This window comes from Eumetopias jubatus, unplaced genomic scaffold, assembly GCF_037043125.1.
Source record: "Eumetopias jubatus isolate StellerSeaLion01/CBP00866 unplaced genomic scaffold, mEumJub1_p1.0 scaffold_4, whole genome shotgun sequence".
In the NCBI taxonomy this organism is placed as follows: domain Eukaryota; kingdom Metazoa; phylum Chordata; class Mammalia; order Carnivora; family Otariidae; genus Eumetopias; species Eumetopias jubatus.
Window position 1 is genome coordinate 11,932,302 of NW_028274810.1, and position 6,950 is coordinate 11,939,251.

Here is a 6,950-nt window from a genome sequence, read left to right on the forward strand (position 1 = left end):
ACAGGGCTGCCTCATGATTAAATGCTATAAATATTTATAATTTATTACTGATGCTTTGGATAGATTAGGCTTTGGAAGGCCCGTGGATCACAGTGATTCTAAAGGAAAATAAGAAAATACAAACTATATTAAAGCTGCTTATTGACAATGCTGCTCACAGGAGTTATGTAATTTTTCAGAAGCTGGTGGAGGTACAGCTATTCAGCAGCCCTGCCGTTTGAATGGTTTCTTTCATAGTGATAATATATTTCACCTAAGAATATAGTTATAAATAGGAGTTCAAGTGATCAGTCTCTACTAAGAATGCAGTCACCTTTGACTACACGCGCCGGGAAAACAGAGCCGGAAGGTGAGCGTGGGTCGAGCCCTGCAGTTGCGGGGGTGAATTCGGAGGAGTGAGACGCCACCCCCGTGAGAACCTGGAGGCGAGGTGACCAAAGCCACACAATGTCAGTAGTTCTTTCATCCGTCCATGCCAAATGGATCGTGGGGAAGGTGATTGGAACAGCAATGCAAAAAACCGCTAAAGTGAGAGTGACCAGGCTTGTTTTGGATCCCTATTTATTAAAGTATTTTAATAAGCATAAAACCTACTTGGCTCACGATGCTCTTCAGCAGTGCACAGTTGGGGATATTGTGCTTCTCAAAGCTCTACCTGTTCCACAGACAAAGCACATGAAACATGAACTGGCTGAGATCATTTTCAAAGTTGGACATGTTATAGATCCAGTGACTGGAAAACCCTGTGCAGGAACTACCTACCTCGAAAGCCCAGTCAGCTTGGAAACCACCCGCCTAACCAAAAATCTGGAAGAACTCAATAGCTCTTCAGCACAGTGAAGGAGGATTGGAAGAAGGAGCCAAAGGGAAAGATTTACAAGTTTGCTTTTTGGAAAAAAGAAATTTTTCTAAGTTTCATTACAAAGTGTCCAATTTCTCTTCCAGTATTTATGGAATAGCTAAAAGTAAATGAAGTAAAGGCCTTGTTAAATTCTCAAAAAAAAAAAAAAAAAAAGAATGCACTCACCTTTGAAGTTTCCAGTCAGATGGCAAGAGCAGAGAGCTCGGCATTACATTTACTGCAAGTATGTGCCCACCAGGGAGAGACCAATACCTGGGGCTCTTTTCCCCCAAAGTCAGCGCATATGTCTTTGGGAACCAAGGCATGAGTGAGTCTGCGCCACCAACTGCCGTTGCATCTAATGACCCACTTGCACAACATTTTGCTCCCCGTTTCCCTGGTTCCACTGCTTTAGAGAATGAGTACCCGAGAAACAAGCATTTGCAGAAGATACATGCTGGTGCTTCATGGGCAGCTATGGTGTGGACTCTGAATTCAGAGAACTGTGCTTGATTCCTAACTCCATCGAGCTGCATGGCCCTTAGCAAGTCATATAACCTCTCCGGGCTTCCATTTCTCCGTGGAGTTACCGTGAGGATTGAATGAACGAATGTATGCTAAGCACTTGCCTATAGTTAAGTGTTCAATGAAATGTTAGGTTTATTATCTCCATTAATAGGGCATCATAAGCAAATCTTTTTAATTACAATATACTTCGGAACAGAGGGGACATCTCTGAGCATTGTACTAGATAGCTTATTGCTCGGACAGGAGGGAAATGTAGCACATAGAGAAAAAGAGAAACATTAAAATGTTTTTCCTGAAACTGATTCCATCCCCTAGTATGTGTACGCAGAAGACAAGGATTGAGGTTGGCCTCTTCACATATCTTACCTCAGTGCATCTTTACACCCATCTTTCGAGATTCTAGTTAGTCTCTCCATTTTAGTATAAATATGAGGAAACCAAGTCCTTGAGAGATGAAGTGATTTGCCCTGAGAGCACAGAACTAATCAACAGAGCCAAGATTTGATCCCGTCTTTCAACCAATCAACTTATACACAGAATGATGGCAGGGATACATTTGCAATTAGTCCCATGTCTATACCTTCAAAGGTGAGTGCGTTTGTATAATTCTCTGTGAAGGTAAAGGATGGGTTCTCCTTGAAAAAGGGTGAACCCAGCCTTCCTGTCATCCAGATATCCATCACACAGTTATGCAAAGCAGATCTCTTTTTTCCTGGGTTTCCCAAATGGACTACTTTTAAGTACAAAGTTCCACTGATTGTGAGTCACCAAGGCAGGGTGCTCAAACAAAATTACAGCTTCTTTTTGTCGGATAGGTGTAGCCTGGGCAGAGTCTAAGAAATCTTTGCATTGCAGACTGAAGTATTTTACTATTGCGTTTACTCATACCATTTAAGTGGAGGATAAAAATTTCGCAATTTCTTATATGTTAATGCAGATGAAGAAAGCAAAAGGCTGCTGGAAATTTGTGACTGACAGCTCAGTGCGCTTAGCCAGCTAATGAAGCCTCTTCTGCGTGCAGAGCTGCCTCGTGTACCAGGGCTGAGGTCAGATATTCATGTCACTGAGGGAATGTCATCTGTTTCCTTATTTGAAAAAGGATTCTTAATACCCCACAATTCCCATATCTCCCTAGTTTTGCTTCAGACAAAAAGGAATTAGATAATCATGTCACACACTGAGAAGAGAGCATTTATAATACCCATGAGATTAAAACCTTTTCAGGACTGAATGGAAGGCCACTCAGCCTCTCTGAAACATAAAGCCCCAACTGGAGGGAGCAAAAAAGCCAGCAAAACCAACCTGGCTAGTTGTATCATGCCATAATTGTTCCAGAAGGGGAAGTCTATGGCAATAAGTAGCATTTATTAAACATTTCATCGGGCAGATACACTATCTGGTTTACTACATCTACTAAATACTATACCTGGTTTACTCCTGCAAACAGCAGGATGAGGCAGAAAATATCTTCATATTAGAGATATGGAAACTGAGGTTTGGAGAAGACACGGGACTAATTCTAGGTCACTCAGACACTAAATGGCATAGCAGGGACTCAAACCCAGGGCCCTCTGGTATCTGTGCCCAGACTCCTTTCAGTTTTCTGCATCTTCTCCTTCTTTCTTCAGCATGTGAAACATCCCCCCCAGCCAGCCGTTTTATCTTTGAGGTGTACAATAGTTACCTATTGCTATATGACAAATTACTACAAACTTAGTGGCTGAAAACAACGCACACACTATCTGTGAGTCAGGAATCTGGACACAGCTTGGCTGGATTGTCCACTTCAAAGTTTCCAACAAGATCACCATCAGGGGGTCAGCCGGGGTTGGAGTCTCAGCCGGGGCTTGACTGGGGAAGGGTCCGCGTCCAAGCTCGCATAGATGTTGGCAGCATTCAGTTACTCGCAGGTTGTTGGACTGAGGGTCTCAGCTCCTGAGGGGCTCTATCAGCCAGAGGCTGCCCTTAAGTTTCCTGCTACATGGGCCTCTCCTGTGGCAAGGTACTTGATCAAAGTACACTGAAAGAGAGTCTGCTGGAGAGACTGAAGTTACAATCTTATATAATGTGATCACAATAGTGACATTCCACCACCTTTGCCATATTCTGTTGCTTAGAAGCAAGTTGCAGGTCCTGCCCACACTCAAGGGGAGGGGGATCACATGAGGATGTGGAGAATAGGAGGTGGGGGGGGTACATCTTAGAGTCTATCAGTCACAGAAAGAGGTCAAATGTTTCACGTTTTCTTTTCTATCTCTACCAACTCCACAAATTTGTCATAAAGCTCCTTATCCAGAGCTAGAGGAAGATTTATAATTTTTAAAAAATGTTTTAAAATCCCAACTGGGATGTTTATCTCATGCTGGTTGTTAAAAATATTATTATTTATTTCTGAAGACATGGAATTTCATTCTTATTAGTTGTATTATCACCTTGCTTCTGGGAAGAAGCTATTGCTTACAGGACCCCAGGGTTTAGTGGGGTTAGCAGGGTCATGAAATAAATATACAGCAGCAGTTCTAAGCCCCGTGTGTGAGCTCTAGCGGCCTTCCAGCCCAGACCCTTCTAGGTCATGCAAAGCCCACCATCATGGGCAATGCAAATAGAGTAGTCCTACAGAAATGCTCTAGCACAGGGCTTCTGGAAGACTAAAGGGACAGGCTTACAGTAAATAGAGAACAGAATACCTATAATGAGAAATTGGTTATAGCGATTATAATTATCATTGCTTTTTAGTGTCTCAAACCCAGTTGTACCATTGGAATGCAGCCTTCCTGAATTATAGCAGCTTAAAAAAATCTTTTCATCACCATCACCACATACATATGTCTGTGTGTATATATATGTATGCATGACACCCAAAATTTAGCACCATGAATTCTCACTGCTGCTGCAAAACTCTGTTTCTTCTCAACCCTCTTGACGTACACTGCATCCAAAAGAGGCTTTGGAAATCTTCCAGAGCCCAGTTACATTGGGGGGATGCCAACCCATTTTCCATCTCCCTATAATTTCTTCAATAACTTCAGCATAGAGTGACATTGGTTTACCAAGGAAAAGCTAACAGATTTTTTTCTATAAATAACTGGTTGGCTGTGCTGTGGTGACAATTTATATAATAGAACTCATGCTTAAATAATAAGGTAACAGCTTTGGACTGTGAATTTTAAAATGTTTTATTGAAATGTAGACTGATTAACAGGCAAGATTCTTCTTCTAATTATTTTAATTAGAGGCTCTTAATGACAAGAAGCTGTAGAAATAAAAACACGTTAAAATTGCATTTTTAATGAAGCGGCACCTGGAAACCCCAACTTCTCCAAAGCAGGTAGCAGTAATCTGTTGTTACCTGGAAACAACACATGTGTTCACAGAGGTTAAGAAGATGTTCGTTGTCGTTGGGGGAATAGGATTATTTATGACCCAATTTCTCAGAATGCAAGGAGGATAAAGCAGACACATAGCATGGTAAAAAGGACACTGGACTCAGAGTCAAGAGGCTGACTTCTAGTTCTGGTTCTGTTAAACTGCTTGGCTGTGAGTCCTTTTTACCTCTCTTGGCCGCCATTTTTTCACATGTAAAACATGGAAGTTTTAGCTAATGAGCTCTAAAGCCCATTTAAGCTTTATAATTCCATGATTTAATTGTCTTATTATAAAAGTGACACTTCTTTTTAAAAAGATTTATTTATTTATTTGAGAGAGAGAGAATGAGAGATAGAGAGCATGAGAGGGAAGAGGGTCAGAGGGAGAAGCAGACTCCCTGCCGAGCGGGGAGCCCGATGCAGGACTCGATCCCGGGACTCCAGGATCATGACCTGAGCCGAAGGCAGTTGCTTAACCAACTGAGCCACCCAGGCACCCATAAAAGTGACACTTTTAAGGGAAATAGATCAAACATATCTGTCACAAAATATAAATTCATATGCATACACAGTGATGTCAGCTTTTAGGACATGGACAGGGCTTTACATGGATTTTTTTCATCAAAACCAAGCTGGACATTTATTCATGTACCCAGCACTGTCCTAAGTACCATGTACATGTGGGTAGTAGTTAAGGTGGCAATTGAGAAAGGATAGTATTCATCCACCTACCCATTCAGTCATTCATTTCCTAAGCAAATACTTATTTGCTTCTATCGGGGAAGGTCTCTGTGATACCGTAACATTTGAAGGGAAATTTAAAGAGAATGTGAGTGATGAGCCATAGAGAGTATCTTGGGGCAAAGCATTTCAAACAGAGAAAGAGCACGTGCAGAGGCTCTAAGGTGGGAGTGGGCTTGTTTTGTTCAAGGATTAGTGAGGCCAGTATGGCTAAAGCAGAATGAGCGAGGAAGAACTCAGTAAAGGATGAAGTCATGGGGTTAGTAAGGAGCTAGATCACGTGAGGCATTCAAAGAAATTTATCCTGTTCAGCATTAGTTGTACCCTTTTATTGTTCTTCAAGTCCAGAAGATTACCAGCCACTGTCTCCACAAATATGTCTTATCTGCCACTCTCTATTCTTTTTTTCGGGAATTCCTATGAGGGCCATGTTGGAGCCTTTCCATCTACTTTCTGTGTTTTCTAACTGGCACCTCATAGGTTTTTTAAAAAAGTTTTTATTTAAATTCCAGTTAGTTAACATACAGTGTAACATTAGTTTCAGGTGTACAATATAGTCAATATAGGGATTCCATAATTCCATACATGCCCGGCGCTCATCACAACAAGGGCCCTCCTCAATCTCCATCACCTGTTTCACCCAGCCCCCACCCCTGCCCCTCTGGTCACCAGCAGCTTGTTCTCTATAGTTAACAGTCTGTTTCTTGGTTTGCCTTGGCATCTCGTGGTTTTAATCTCTTTACCGTTCCATGCTGTGTTCTAGGTGAGTTTCTCAATAGTATTTTCCAGTTCTTTAATGATCTGTTCAAATACATCCAGTCTAGGGTTTACCCCATTCACTCTGATTTTTATTTCAACAAATGCATTTATTGTTCCCAGGGTTTTCAGTTAGTTATGTTTTTATATCCACCTGTTTTTGTTTTTGTTTTTTAATCTGGCTGTTTTGTTTCAGCATTTCTTGTTCTTGTTTTTTATGAATGCTCTTCTCCCCTTTATCTCTTTGAGGATCTTAAACATACCTTTTAAAAGACATTTTCATATTATTCCCTTATTTCCATTCCATTTCATCTGCTCCTAGTTATTTATATCTTTAATCTCAGTTTTCCCAATGTGTTTTGGAATTTTGGTTTGAAGGCTCATCGTGGTTAGGAGATTTTATTGTCTCTCTCTCTTTATTCCCCCAGGCTCGGACAATGTTGTGGTTACTTCATCCTGGCCCTCCATGTCCCAGTGTAGATTTCTTTTTCCTTCTTCCCTTCTGCCCTCCCCTCCCTTCCCCTTTCCCCCTTCCTAACAGTTCAGAAGTGCCTGTCCCATTGACATTGAAAAGATTCTGTTACCAACTCAGGGGGGATGCTTGACTCATATTCTTGCTTCAGAATAAGATCCATTATTTCCAACCTTTCAAGACACTCAGCTTCATAGCCTCCACTGCTCCAGGCAAGGGGCCAGTGAATCCTTTCCTCATCTTCCTT

At 41.6% G+C, this 6,950-nt stretch overlaps 1 pseudogene; it reads left to right on the forward strand.

Annotated features, from left to right (window-relative positions):
- The first annotated feature begins 405 nt into the window (after positions 1–405).
- LOC114207849 (small ribosomal subunit protein uS17m pseudogene) lies at positions 406–862 on the forward strand (annotated as a pseudogene).
- Positions 863–6,950: the final 6,088 nt, after the last annotated feature.